The following is a 14,185-nucleotide window of genomic DNA, read 5'->3' on the forward strand; positions in this document are numbered from 1 at the left end:
AACAATTATCATTTTACAATTTTGAGACTTTTTTAAAATACAATTTTGGGGACTTTTTGCTCATGTAATAGCCTAAGAGCATTCTCATCAATACTCTTAAATGCTATAAATCCTATTTTTTAGCATCTAAACCCCAAAAAACCATCTCCATCAAAACTGGTATATGCTATTGAATTTACAATCTTGCTACAGTGTCCTCTCATTTATGAGAGTGCACTGCAGCTGTATTGTAAAATAAAAAATAGTTTTTTATTCACCCAACGGCTCTTTCTCATTTCTCATTCTCTTTCCTCTCTCACTTCTTTCATCTCTATTCTCTGTTCTCTGTTCTCTCTCCGTGGTTCATGGTTTGTTGGGCTCGTCGCCGATCTCTACTTGTTGCTGGTCTCTGCACGTCGCCGATCTTTGCTCGTCGCCAGTCTTTGCTTGTTGCCGATCTTTCTGCTCTTAGTCACTCGATCTACTCTTTGGCCTCAACGTCGCCAGGTCGCCGTTGCCTCCGATTCGCCCTCCCACTCGCCCTCACCGGTTCAGATCTATGATTATCTCTATCTCACACCTTGGGTTCCGATTTGCAGGTTGTGGGTCTATACAGGGGTTCCGATTTGGGCATATTTTGGTGGGTTTGTGATTTGGTATTGGGTGGTGGGTTTGTGATTTGGTTTTGGATGGTATGGTTTGTGGTGGGCGGGGGGTGGTGGCGATGGTGGAGGTTTCTTCTTCTTTTTTTTTTTTTTTTTTTTCCTCCTGCTGTGGGTGGTGGTGGTGAGTGGATGTGGATGTGGAGGTTTCTTTCTGCTGTAATTTTTTTTTCTTTTTTTGTTAGTGGTGGTTGTGTTATGGGTGGGTAGTTGGGTGGTGGGTTTTGTGGTGACTGTTGGTGGTGTGGTGCTGCCAGTGCTGTGAGAAAGAGAGAGAGGAGAGAGAAACAGAGGAGAGAGAGGAAAAATAAAAAAAAATTATTGAAAAATAATAAAGAAACAATATTTGAATGAAATGGAAAAAAAATAGAAGTTTTGATATAGGTTGTATTGTAAAGTGATGTGTCATATGTTATAAAATTGAATTTTGAGATAGTAAATGCTAAATTTTTTAGAACCGTTGATGTAAATGCTGTAATAGGGACTTTGAAACCCTTTAAAATTTGTTAGGACAAGTGGGCTTAGGACTTTAACCGGCCTTGTAGTGACCCTAAAAATTTGGTATCAAGACTCGGTATTGTTGAAACAATAACTTTACCGTGAATATTGTGATGATGGGCATGCTTGGTTATGTGCATTGTCGACTGTCCACTAATAAGCAATAACAGTAAAGGGCCAATAGCATTTTAATGCAAAATGTTTGGTAAAGCTAATAAACAATAATAACTTTGAGGCCAAGAAGCTTGTTGGGGAAACGAACCTTGAGTGAACTTTAAGCTTGGATTGATGGATGCATTCACGGCAAAGCATCTATAAAATTTAGATTTTATTAATTCAAAATACTATTTTATCTATTTTTAACACTCCATTTAATAATACGCCCAATATCAAATGTTTTTTTTTAACATTCAACACATTAAAATAGTATAAAAAACACAATAAAATAATATATCCAATACAATAAACAACAATCACAATCATCAAAACATTAAAATACTACTTTTTTTAACAACCCACGTTAAAGAATTATTTTCTTTATTTTGAGTTTGAGCTACAATGAACTACTATCTCTAGCAGCTTCACTTTAGCTCAAAGTTAAATTGTTTTTAGTTTAGTTGCTTTGGTGTAGCCACAATTTTGGAGAATGGATTGCTAAATTGACTTTTTTGTCAATTTAGTGACCTCCTTAGGGATGCTCTAGAGAGAGAGAGGGGACCTCATTTGAATTGTTCATACAGGCCTTATATTGACTTTAGCTGTTAGGCAATCGCACCGAAATGCCCAAATTAAATTGTGTATTTTTTTTTTTTGTTGATAGAAAATTAAATAGTGTATTATTCATGAATTTCTAATTGCAGTGATAAGGATATCAATAATAATAATACTAATAAATCAATGATAACTCTGTGAACAAAAAATAACATTGATGCACACAAAGGAGCAAATAGTATGATTTTTTTTTCCTATAAAGGAGAAAAGTAGATTGAGTTTGGATTAGTTTCTTTTTTACCCTCTAAGTTTTTAACTTGTTAATTTGTGTGAAATAGTGCAATTTTTTAAGGGTCTATTTGGTAAGAGTATTTAAATATAATTTTTTGTTTTGCAATCCATAAAATGGTGAGTCTCATGCTTAAATTTATTGTTTGACTAATATTTTCCTAGTTAGAACATGATTTTGAAAATGGCTAAGGGGGTGTTTTCGGGATAAAAAAATGTTTTTAATGACATAGTTGTAAATAGATTGAAAACAATAGACCCCACATATTAGTCCAAACTCTTTTATTTCTTAAATTAAGTAGCTTATCTTTATCATAAAAAGAATTCTCACACTTCAAATTTGAAACTTATCATTAAAATACACATATACACACACACACACATGATGAGCATTATTCCCTTATCATTATCCACAAAAAAAAGTAATCTATAGATTCTGCATGTTACTTTTCGTAAATATATATATATATATATATATTTAAAAATCTCAAAAATAGAAATGGTCTTCTAAACAATTATTTTTTGTTTTTAGTATTTTGAAAATTGTTCTTAAAAGTGGGAGCCAAACATGTATAATATAAAAATTATTATTTGAAAACTAGTTTCAAGTTCAAATTTTTGAAAATTGTTTTTGATGATGCGAAGAAAACTAGTAGGCTGGATGCTTCGGACTTGAAAGGACTACTTGCTGTCTTGGTGGTCTGAAAAAAAAGAAAAGAAAGGCAATCAAAGGTGACCGAGGTTGCCGGCTAGAAACCCTCCGATGGCAAAGTTAGTTTTCTCTCTATAATTTCGGAGTTCCAACTTTTTGGGAAATGTAAAAACGTACCTTTGTTTGGTCTGAATGACCATTTATATAGTGTCCTAAAGACAACTATCAAATTTGCAACTTCCCCTGGATTTGAGGAGGTGTGAGGGTTCAAGGATCACTTCTCCAACCGTTTAGGAGTTACATTTTTCCTCACAAAACGGTCACTGGAAGTTATGCGTGTGATACAGAGCTGTTATATTCACTTAGGAATTTTTCTCAAGTGTCAAGGGCTCGTCCAGGGATCCTCCAGTTAGGTGCATCTTGCTCCCAATGCAAGGTCGTTCCCTTCTGGACGATCCCCCAAGACGAGGCTGATGGTTTTCTTTGGACGACATGGCATGGTTATAGGACTGTCCATGCAAAGCCCCATCTGCGCACCTTACTGCGTGGGCGACCTTATCCTGGACGAGGTTCTTGCAACCTTTACCTACTTGGTTTTGTCTAGGATGACCTCCATGGACGAAGCTGGAGTTGTATTTTTTATACCCCATCAGTTGCCCCTTGTCCATAGGTTGTCCAGGGAGTACATTAATTGGTGTCATTTTTTGGACGCGTGTCATTATGTAAGCTGTTGTGGGTGCCACGTGTCATGATTTAATTGGTGATTGGTCATGTCAGCTCGTTTTTCGAGGGACGTGCCATTTGTCACATTTTGGTTGGTTGCGTCGTTTCGGGTATTAGGGTTCATTGCCTATAAATAGTGGAATTCCTCCACTACCCTCCTCATTTCTGAAATTTTCTTCTTTGACATCCCTCGTCCTAGCACCTCGTCTAGAAGTTTCTTGCTTCCATAGTCCTTCTTCGTCTAGATCCAGGTATTTTCTCCATCTTCGTCCTCAGGTTTTTACCTTTCTTTAAAAAATGTCTGAGGTAACCTTTTCTTCGTCTAGCGATAGTGTAGTCAAAGCCATAAACGAGTATCATGACCCTAGTAGTTTTAGTGGGTCTAGCGATAGTAGTAGTGATTGCAATAGTAGTAGCGAAGGAAACACTACGGATGAGTATACGTCTGGCATCCCTGGGGTTTCCATAGAGGTACTTCAAGAAAGCCTTAGGACGAGGGCTGAGTCTGGGTCTAAAGCTTGTACTAGTGCTCCGTCGTCTTCTGCTCAGGACGAGGAAGAGGTAGTGTATAGTTGCGCTGTCGGGGTTCCTTCTAAGACAGACGAGAGAAAGTTAGACATTCTTAAGACTTGGTATCAAATTCCTGAGAACTTGAATCCCAGGGTACCTGTGTGTGGTGAGTGGTGTTGTCAACCCCGTTTTGGTGTTGGTATTTATGAGTCTTACCTCCTGGGAAGTTTGAGGTTGCCCTTTAATGCCTTTGCCAGGGAACTGCTTTCTAGGTTGAGTTTAGGCATATGTCAGTTTAACCCTAATGCATGGAGGCTGATTGTCACCATGCAAGTTTTATGGAGGGGAGTATTTGAGGGGGATCGTCCTCTTACCTTGGACGAGTTCCTCTTCTGCTATAAGCCCTCCGAGATTAATCAATCCCTTGGCGTTTATCAATTCACAGCCAGAGGGAGAGATTATAGACTGATTAAGTCCTTAGTCACCTCAGATAGGAAATGGAAGATGGAGTTTTTTTCGTCTCTGGCTTTTGGGCTGGACGCCCTCTTGAGGCTGACAGAGATCCATTTCCTCCCTACACAGAAGAGATAGGGAACCTTCGTCCTGAAGGTATGTCTATGGCTAAAACTTTATTTTTTGTTACTTTTGATTGTAGTAGTCTAACCACTTTCCTCTCCTTTTTTTTTTTTTTTGTAGGTGCTAGATGGCCTCAGTTGAGTAGGTTTTACCTTGGACGAGTCCAGAAAGCTCGTCTTCACCCTGAAAGGGACTTCCTTCTTTAGTCACTTATCAACGCCTTGCTACTTAGGGACTTGGTCCTGAGTCTTCCCCTCAAGCTACTGCCCACGAGCGTATAGTTCGGAGACGTAAATTCTTACTTAGATTAATCCTTTGTCATTTCTAGGAGTGATTCTAACAAACTTCTTTGCAAGAATGACTACCATGAAGGAGAATAAAGGGAAGGAGGTTATAGACGAGGATGTGGGGCCTAAGGTTCAGCCTCAACCTCGTCCTGCCCTTGGTGAGTCTCCTCGTCCTGTCCTAGAGGAGTCTCAACTTCGTCCCTCCACTGGGGACAAAAGGAAGAGCTTATCCCTTGGGGTGGACTTGGAGAACCTTCCAAGCAGACGCAAGGAAAAAAGGGCTAAGCATAGGTCGTCTAAGGCTAAAAACGCCCAAACCAAAGACGACCAAGCCGACCCTGTCCTCGTCCCCCAGGGTCATTCCGTCCAGATAGTGGATGTTGATTCTGAACCCAAGGACCCCTTATCCGCGCAAGTCCCATCCAAGATCGTTGCTTTTGCCTCGTCTCAACCTGCTCAACAGGTGCCTCAGAACCTTCTCAAGGACGAAGATCTCGCCTGGGAAAGGTTCGAGAAAGCAGTGACAGACGAGGACGTGATGGCATGCTATGACATGTCTTTGAAGGATTTTGAACATTCTGGCGTTCATATCTCTTCAAGGTACACCTTTCTCTTGTATGTGCCTCGTCTTGTCAATTACATATATACACATTCTAATAAAATTTTAATTGGTGTAGGCAATGTCAAAGTTTATCGCCGCGTCTAGGCAAGCAACTGAACTAGACAAGACGAGGATTCCGCTAGAGAGGACGGTCCAAAAGGGGAAGGACGAGTCCAAGAAGTGGGCTGAAGCGGCTGCCAAGGCCAATGAGGATGCAAGGAAGTTGAAAAGCAACGTTGAGGGGTTGAAGACAGACGTCAAAGAAAAAGACGCTCGTCTGGAGCTTCTCCAAAAGAAAAATGACGAATTAAGTGCCCTTTTTGCAAAGGCTAGAGAAGACGCAGTTGCGGATTTTTAGTGGTCCAAACAATTCACTGATTTATTGGATTCCAACTACACAGCTGGGTTTGAAGATTTCAGGATGGAAGCTGTGGAGAAGTTCCTTGAAATTGACTTTAGCCTTGTTAAGCTTAACCTTGGTGGGGCTGCTTCAAGTTCCCTCCTTCAAACAAGCTCAGAAGACGTGAATATTAAGGACGATGCCTCTACAAGGCCAGCTCAGGACAACCCCAATGCTGATACCCCTCCTGCCTGAAGACGAGATTTTTTATGTTTATTTATTCAAAGTGTTTATTTTGTTTCTTTGTTTTGGTCCTCTGTTTTTAAGACCTTCTTTAAGATGTATTTAAATACAATTCTCTCGTCCAAAGTATTCTGGACGAGTTTATTAACAATTGCATTTTAAGGCTTACTTTGTAAGGGTTTTTGGGCGGTGGTCGTCTACCATTTTTAATTTTTAACGAATGTCTATTTTCATATGTTATTGTTGTTGCATGGACGAGATTATGCTTTGTGATGATGCCAAGAAAATCAGTAGGCTGGATGCTTCGGACTTGAAAGGACTACTAACTGATGATGCCAAGAAAATCAGTAGGCTGGATGCTTCGGACTTGAAAGGACTACTGGTTCTTTCTACGGCCTGAAACAGAAAGAAAAGCGTATCAAAGGCGACCGGGGCTGCCGGCCAAAAATCCTCCGATGGCAAAGTTAGTTTTTTCCTCTAAGTTATTCGAATTCCAACTTTTTTGGAGTAAAAACTCAACCTACCTTGGCCTTGTCTGAAGCAGCCTTTATATAGTGTTCTTGTAGACGGTTATTGAGACAGAAACCTCTCCTGGATTCAAGGAGGCTTAACGTAACTGCCATAACCGTTAGGAGTTACACTTCTATTCCACAACGGGTACATGACCGTTATGCGTGGGATAAGGGATTGTCACATTATATTCGGAGATTCTCCTAAGTATGATACCCTCGTCCTGGAATTCCTTCATCGAGCGCGCCTGTTAATTCTAAGTGTAACATCCTAGTCCACGAATCTTTATATGGACGAGTCCTCATAAGGTAGGCTGTGCGCATCCCATGGACGAGGGATGTAGCTTCGCTATCACCCTCTGGACGTCCTTGTCTGTTACTCTCGTCTTGAGGATAACTTCTGAACGGCTGCGAAGGTGGTGACCGTCCAAGGACGGGTTGAGTGTTTTCATCCCACATCACTTTGTTTTCTCCATTAAATGTTATTGGCTTTTAAACAGTGAGCATTCCAAGTGTTGTATGGTCGTCCATGCATTTTTCTTATGGACGACCTACCTATGCATGGACGTCTTCGTTAGCCATTTTAATTTTTCTAAGTGTAACTCGCCTTAGAAATGACAATGATGATCATGCGTCTTTTTCCTTGTCCATGGGCCAGACAGTTGGCATTTGTCTTTCATCTAGATGTTCTTAGTGTTTTCGTCGTCCTAGAATACCTGGGCGTCTTAGCCAGATGCTCGTCCAAGGACTAGTTTCACTCTATGCCCTTTTCTCATCCGTTTATTTTCAGACGAGCATACCTTAACTTAATTTTCCTTTGCTTTATCCCCATTTCGAGGAAAGCTTGTGAATGTTACATCCCTGCGTCCAGAGATTTTCATTCGTCTTGGGCTTTTGCCCCCCTTCTGGGTATTATTATGGAAATTAGATTTATGCATTAAATACATAAGAAATCCAAACCTTATTATTATATTGACATTGTTCACAAGTATGGCACATGCTTAGAAGCTAGTGCCTTAAGAAAATACTTAAGAAAATACTTAAATACATAACCTCGTCTTTCACAAACTTGTCTGTAGATAGTGCAAAAGTTTAAGAACTGGTGCACTTTTTATTCTTAATACACACCATAGTAGTAATAGAAACACAACAGTAAATATTAGCAAACATCATAACTGTGACCTCGCCCATATCTGTAACCTCGTCTTTGGTGAATCTCGTTCAAGCTCATTATTGATAGTACCTCCTCAAGTGCTCCACGTTCCAGGGGTGCTCTAACTTTCGTACGTCTAGAACTTCTAGGTAGTACGACCCTTGCCTTTTGTAGTTGATTACCCTATAGGATCCTTCCCAATTGGGTCCCAACTTTCCATGAGTCGGGTTCCTGGTTGCCAAGGACACCATTTTGAGAACGAGGTCTCCGATGTTGAAACGTTTGGGTTTCACCATGGCATCATACTGCCTAGCCATAAGGTTCTTGTACCTTGTTGCCTTTGCTCCGCATCCATCCTTACCTCGTCAATGAGATCGAGGTCAAGATGAAGTTGTTCCTCATTTTCTCTCTCCTGATACTTCATCACTCGATGGTTAGCCATATGAACTTCTACCGGTATGACTGCTTCACTTCTATAGGCTAGCTTAAAAGGGGTTTCTCCTGTCGGGGTTCTCACCGTCGTCCGGTAGGCAAAAAGAACATCTGGTAACTCGTCTAGCCATATCCATTTTGTCCCCTCGAGCCGAGTCTTGATGATTTTCAGCAGGGATCGGTTCGCTACTTCTGCTTGTCCATTTGCCTGTGGGTGGGAGGGTGAGGAGTAGTGATTTTTTATTCCAAATTGTTCGCAAAAGTCCCTGAAGGGTGTGTTGTTAAACTGACGTCCGTTATCTAATACTAGTACCCTAGGTACTCCGAACAGACATAGAATATTCTTCTAAACAAAATTCTTGACATTTTGTTGACTGATTTTTGCAAGAGGTTCGGCCTCCACCCACTTGGTAAAGTAATCAATCCCTACTACCAAAAACTTCATTTGTCTAGTTCCCGTGGGAAAAGGTCCTAGGATATCTAGTCTCCACTGTGCAAAGGGTCATGGGGTCATTATTGGGGTCTGGTACTCCGACGGCTGCCTAGGGACGTTGTTATAGCGTTGACACTAGTTACACACCTTGACATAGGCCTTAACATCTACCTGCATTGTGGGCTAATAATAGCCTGCACGAACGACCTTATGGACAAGCGAGCTTGCTTCTGAGTGATTTCCACATGCTCTTTCATGAACTTGCCTTAGAACATAGTTTGACTCGTCCGGAGCCAAGCACCTTAGGTAAGGTTAAGAAAAGCCTTGCTTGTAAAGGACTTCGTTTATGAGGACATACTTTGCTGCTCTGACCCTTAGCTTCCTAGCTTTGTCCTTATCTTCTAGAAGCCTTCCTTCTTTAAGATAAATTATTATTGGATTCATCCAATTTTCTCCCCCTCTTATTTGCTGTATATCTGGCAGGTCTATGCTTGGCATGTACTAGATTCTGTCGTATGCGTCCATTATTTCTCCTCCCGAAACTGCTTTCGCCAAGGCATCCGCTTCTATATTTTCCTCCCTTGGGAGTTGAACAAAACTCACTTCTGTGAATTTTTGGACAAGCCGTCTCACTTTGCTAAGATATTTCTTCATTCTATCTTCCTTTGCATCACACATTTCATTCACTTGATTGATGACGAGTTGAGAATCCCCTTTGACTATTATTGATTCTGCCCCTAAGGACTTAGCCAATTCTAGTCCTTTAAGTAGAGCTTCATACTCTACTTTGTTGTTGGTGGTTTGGTACTGCAAATGGGCTGCGTACTTCAATTTGTCACCGTTCGGGGATTTTAGCATGACTCCAATCCCTCCTGCATATAATGTGGACGACCCGTCTACATTAATAACCCACCTTTCATCTCCTTCGTCTTTGTCCAGCTCGTCCTGGCTAGGAGTGAACTTCGCAATAAAATCTTCCAACGCCTGTGCCTTGATCACGCTCCTTGGAAGATATTTGACATTAAACTCATTAAGTTCCACCGCCCACTGGATTAATCATCCTGTAGCTTCCAATTTGTTCATTGCCTTCTTTACGGGGTGATCTGTCAGGACGTTGATAATATGAGCTTGGAAATAATGCCTATAATCAAGGCAAAGACTAGCTTCTCTATCATCAGGTATCGTCCTTCCGCTCCTCTCAACGCACGGCTTGTGTAATAAACTGGTTTCTGGATCCTCCCTTCTTCCCTGACCAACGCAGAGCTTACTGCGTGTGGGGACACCACCAAATACAAATATAGTTCCTCTCTAGGTACAGATGGACTTAGCAATGGCGCTGTCATGAGGTAAGTCTTCAGGTCTTGGAAGACCCTTTGACACTCGTCCGTCCACTCAAATGCCTTCCTGAAGACTTTAAAGAATGGCAAACACTTGTTAGTAGCTTTCGAAACAAACCTGTTGAGGGCGGCAACTCGTCCGGTAAGAGACTAGACTTCTTTGATGTTCTTCGGTGGTTCCATATTTAGTATCGCTTGGATTTTGTCCGAATTTGCCTCAATTCCCCTGTGCGAAACCATAAACCCCAAGAACTTCCCCGACGAAACTCCGAAAGCACACTTGCTTTGATTTAATTTCATATTATACCGCCGAAGTGTATCAAAGGTCTCTTGAAGGTCATCTAGATGCTTTCCCTCGTCCAAGCTCTTTACCAGCATATCATCCACATAAACCTCCACATTTCGCCCGATTTGAGGACGGAACATGTGGTTAACCAGTCTTTGGTAAGTCGCCCCTGCGTTCTTCAGACCGAAGGGCATTACCTTGTAGCAAAATAACTCTTGGCTAGTAATGAATGAGGTCTTTTCTTGATCTGCCTTGTCCATCTTTATCTGGTTGTAGCCTAAGAAGGCGTCCATGAAGCTCAGCAACCTATGCCCTTCCGTTGAGTCTACCAGCTGGTCAATACGTGGCAATGGATAACTGTCCTTGGGGCAAGCCTTGTTTAAGTTAGTGAAATCCACGCATATTCGCCACTTGCCGTTGGCCTTCTTTACCATGACTACGTTCGCCAACCAGTCCGGATAATAAACTTCTTGGATGAACTTCGCGGTAATCAACTTTTGGACTTCTTCTTTGATGGCATTGTCTCGCTTAGGAGCAAAAACCCTCTTCTTCTAACGCACTGGTTTGGAGTAGGGACATGCAATCAGACGGTGAGTAATGACACTCGGATCAATACTCGACATGTCTTCATGACTCCATGCAAAGACATCAAGGCTTTTCTTCAAAAACTGGACCAAAGTATGCTTTGCCTCTTCTTCCATGTTCGCTCCAATTCTAGTGAACTTCTCGGGCCTACTCTCGCCCAAGGAACATCTTCTAACACCTCAGTGGGTTCGGCTGCGATCCTTCTCTCGTCTATGCTCATTGTCTGTACAAGCTCGTCCATCGACAGCATGGTTAGGTAACACTCTCTGGCGGCCAATTGATCTCCTTGTACATGGCCTACCCTATGCTCGGTTAGGAATTTGACAGACAAATGATAGGTAGAGGTCACAGCTTTCCAACTATTCAAGGTTGGCCTTCCAATAATAACATTATATGATGATGCACAATCGACAACAAGGAAGTAAACCTCTTTGGCTATTTGTTGTGGATACGCTCCAACCACCACTGGTAATGTGATGGTGCCCATGGGCTGTACCTTCATACCTCCAAATCCCACCAAGGGTGAATTCACTAGTCGAAGTTGATCTCGTCCTAGCCTCATTTGTTGAAAGGCGGGGTAATACAGAATGTCCGCCGAACTGCCATTGTCTACCAACACCCTTCTGGTCATATAATTAGCAATGAGTAGGGTAATGACTATCGCGTCATTGTGTGGGTGGTGAACTCTCCATCATCCTCGTCCGTAAACATGATGGCTTGCTCGTCTGTTTCCCTCGTCCTGGGAGATCATCCAGACAGCTGGACATTCTGCACCACCTTCAGATTTGTCTTCCTCGATTTGGACGACTGAGCTACTGAGGTTCCTCCTATAATGACCCTTATCTCTCCCAACGAGGGTCATGATGGCTCCTCTATTTTGGCCTTCAGTTTCTTGTCCTTGTGGTCTCGTCCAAGGAAACTCCTCAATTTTCCTTGCTTGATAAGATTCTCTATCTGCTGCTTTAGATCAAAACACTCGTCCGTGTCGGGCCCATGGTCTTTGTGAAAAGCGACAATACTTGTTCTTATTACGCTTGTTGGGATCACCTTTCAGTTTCTTTGGCCATTTCAAGGACGGATCGTCCTTGATTTTCATAAGTACTTGCTCTAGTGGCGTATTCAAAGGAGTGTATTGTTGGTTTCTCACTGAAGAACTGACCTTCTTACTGTCCCCATCCCTTTTCTCTTCTGTCCGAGCCTTCTTGGGACGAGGACCTTGATCAGGATAATGCGGGTGGCCCACTTCCGAACGCTTTGCTCTCTTCCTCTTGTTGGCTATGATTGTGTCCTTAGCATTCATAAAATTTCGGGCCGAATGGACGAGTTTGGCCATAGTTTGTGGTTCTTGCTCGTAGAGCTTATGGATGAACAAGTCAGAGTTGACCTCATTATGGAAGGCGGCCAATAACAACTTGTGATCCATTTCGTCCACCGTCAAGGCTTCTCTATTAAAGCAGGTAATGAAGGACCGCAAACTCTCATTCTCCATTTGTTCAATAGTTAGCAAACTAGAAGAGGAACGCTTGTGACGTTGTCATCCAATGAAATTATTGACAAACATCTTACTTAACTCTTCAAATGATCCCACCGAGTTTGGGGGTATTTTGCTGAACCACACCCGCTCTGGTCCCTTAAGTGTGGTAGGGAATGCTCTGCACATAATCTTGTTTGGGACCCCTTGAAGATGCATGGTGGTCTTAAAGGTAGCGATGTGATCACACGGATCTCGGTTTCCATCAAACGAATCCAAGGAAGGCATTTTGAATTTCGGAGGTAGGGGTAACTGTTGATGGAAGCCGTGAAAGGGGAGTCCGTTCGGTGAACTAAATCATCCACAGGGTTCACCCGCCTCATGTTTTCCTTCATCTCATCCATGGCTTTTCTCATCTGGTCCATCTCCCTCTCCAAGTGTGGCACTCTTTTTGAAGCAGTATCCCTTGTCTGATTTTTAGACTCAACATTTTCTTCTCCACCTTCCTGACTCTAGGCTTGTCCTTCCGCGTGCCCATCATGACGTTGCCTCCTCAAATTGATCTCCCTGTTCAACTCTTGATTCTGACGAGTCAATTCCGCCATAGCGGCAGCCATAAACTGTATATGTTGAACAGAAGGTGGTTACATGACAAGCGCTGACTGACAATCGCGGAGGGGATTACTAGAAGCATCCCTACTCTCCTGGTGGCCTGGGCTGGTAGCCCTTGATCTTGTTCGAACCATTCAGCCTTTTGTCTAGGAAAGGCTAATCGTTGAAAACAATCAATCGAACGAAAAGAAAACACTTTCCCATAGACGGCGCCAACTGATGATGCGAAGAAACCAGTAGGCTGGATGCTCTGGACTTGAAAGGACTACTTGCTGTCTTGGTGGTTTGAAAAAGAAAGAAAGACAATCAAAGGTGACCAGGGTTGCTGGTTAGAAACCCTCCGATGGCAAAGTTAGTTTTCTCTCTATAATTTCGGAGTTCCAACTTTTTGGGAAATGTAAAAACGTACCTTTGTTTGGTCTGAATGGGCGTTTATATAGTATCCTAAAGACAGTTATCAAATTTGTAACTTCCCCTGGATTTGAGGAGGTGTGAGGGTTCAAGGATCACTTCTCCAACTGTTTAGGAATTACATTTTTCCTAACAAAACGGTTACTGGAAGTTATGCGTGTGATACAGAGCTGTTATATTCACTTAGGAATTTTTCTCATGTGTCAAGGGCTCGTCCAGGGATCCTCGTCCGGGGAACCTCCAGTTAGGTGCATCTTGCTCCCAATGCAAGGTCGATCCCTTCTGGACGATCCCCTAAGACAAGGTTGATGGTTTTCTTTGGACGACATGGCATGGTTATAGGACTGTCCATGCAAAGCCCCGTCTGCGCACCTTACTGTGTGGGCGACCTTATCCTGGACGAGGTTCTTGCAACCTTTGCCTACTTGGTTTTGTCTAGGACGACCTCCATGAACGAAGCTGGAGTTGTATTTTTTATACCCATCAGTTTTTATACTATTTTGAAAGAAAAAAAAACAAAAATCCTCCTACCAATCAAGCCCTAAATCTCCCTATTTTTAAGTATAATTGTATTTTTATTAATTTTAACAAATAAACAAATAATCTTTGAATAAAAAGCTAAGCTAAACGTGCAATAAATGCTTGAGGGAAAGAAAGGAACGTTTAAGGTTATTTAAAATACTAAATCCATTTATAATATCAATATTTATTGCTCGGAAATCTTATTTAAGATGTTTTTTAATTTTTTTTTATTGCAACTTAAGTTGAAATTGATGGGATGAGATTAGGGAAGATTTTAAATTTGAATACTACCAAACAAAACAAAGTTTTTTTTTAGTTTGCTAAAATTGTAATTTGAGCTAAAAACATATCTTTTTTTTTTTTT

This window comes from Castanea sativa, chromosome 8, assembly GCF_040712315.1.
Source record: "Castanea sativa cultivar Marrone di Chiusa Pesio chromosome 8, ASM4071231v1".
Taxonomy (NCBI): Eukaryota; Viridiplantae; Streptophyta; class Magnoliopsida; order Fagales; family Fagaceae; genus Castanea; species Castanea sativa.